Source organism: Theobroma umbraticum, unplaced genomic scaffold (assembly GCF_002168275.2).
Source record: "Theobroma umbraticum cultivar Fairchild unplaced genomic scaffold, ASM216827v3 scaffold_20.0, whole genome shotgun sequence".
In the NCBI taxonomy this organism is placed as follows: Eukaryota; Viridiplantae; Streptophyta; class Magnoliopsida; order Malvales; family Malvaceae; genus Theobroma; species Theobroma umbraticum.
In genome coordinates this window covers 234,243-235,840 of record NW_018397266.1, presented here as the reverse complement: position 1 = coordinate 235,840, position 1,598 = coordinate 234,243, and positions in this window count along the sequence as shown.

Below are 1,598 nucleotides of genomic sequence, written 5' to 3'. Positions count from 1 at the left end.
GACAGCAGACTCATGGTCGTCGAGGTCAAGACTCCCTGCTGATGATGCTCTCCTCTTGTCCTTCTTCTTCCTCCACGAAGAAGAAGAAGAAGAAGTAAACGAAGACAAAAAGCTCGGCCTTGCATTAAACGAAGGTGTGAAGGCCGCAGAGGAGGAAGTGGTGGGGGGGGAGGGAAGAAGGCGTGGCTGAGGATACCTTGAAGCTCTCCTTGGGGACCCTTTTCGATCATCAGGAGATATACAACAGAACGTATTTCCCATATTCAAAATTCCTTTCAAATTACTTCTCTGATATCTATATATATATATATATATATATATATATGTCTGCTGTTCTTATTAATCCAAAGAGAAGACAGAAGAGGAAGGGAAGTGTTGGAACTGAGTTCGTGGCGTTGTTTTGTTTCCTTTTTAAGTTCGCTTTGCATGTGGTGCAGAAATGAGAGAAGGGGGAAGAAAACAATTTATGAATGAGACAAATTGGCCGGAGTTATATTATTGGCTTAATTTTTCCATTTTTGGATTCGTCAATAAATCGAACTTATTAATATGTCAAAAAAAATTAAATTAAATTAAAAAATTCAAATATTGAATTTATTTAAAAAATTGAATTTATTTCGTGAAAAAGTTTGTTGTCTTTATCAAAATAGTAAATTAAAATAACGATTATATTTTTTAATCTTCGAAAATCATCTAATTTGGAATTAGAATTAATTATAATTAGTTGTGTATTAAATGCTTGCTAATTTTAAAATTGTTAAACTTAATAGAACAAATTAACTAAGAAATTAACAATTGAAGCCATGTTAGTACAATTGTTGGTCGGTTTAAGTAGGCATAAGAAAAACATGTTTGAAAAAGGCGTTATTTTTATGGTAAAAACTAAGTAATAAGTGATATGGACAGTTTTAATGTTGGATCCTGCTAGGGCAAGCCTAATTACTAAGTGCTTTCCATGAAATTCCCAATTTGAATGGGAAATAAAACTAAATCAGAAGTTGGTGGACAATGTTAATATATATATATATATAGTAATTCATATTATTTCGTATAAATTCAAATTAGTATAAATTTGAATTAATTTAGTAGACATACGAGCATTTGATGTTGGATAATTTATTTCTATCTTTAAAGAGTTAAACCTGAATCTTTTTCTCACAATACAAAATAAAAAAATTGTAGAGATTGATTTTGTCCAAGCTAATAATATAAGAGTTTTATCTTTTTTTCGACTCACCGATTTGGCAATATTGTTGCATTGAGAAGAACAAAAAATTAAGACAATTAACACATCGTCGAGATAATTACTCTCTCTTTATAAAAATACTTAAATAACTTTGAAAATTCAGGATTTTATTCTTCAGCCCACTATTTATTTTTTTTCTTTTTCTTTTTATTATTTATTATTATTTTCTTCTTTAATATTTTATATTTTATTTATTTATTTAAAAAATAAAAAATGATTAATAAAAGTATTAACTAAACTAAACATTATGTGGTTGAGTACCCTCAAAGAACAGCAAAACGCTTAACAGTAGGGCTTTGTATTTAAGGATTTTTCAAAAGATTTTGAGTATAATTTTCTTTAAAGAAGCTGC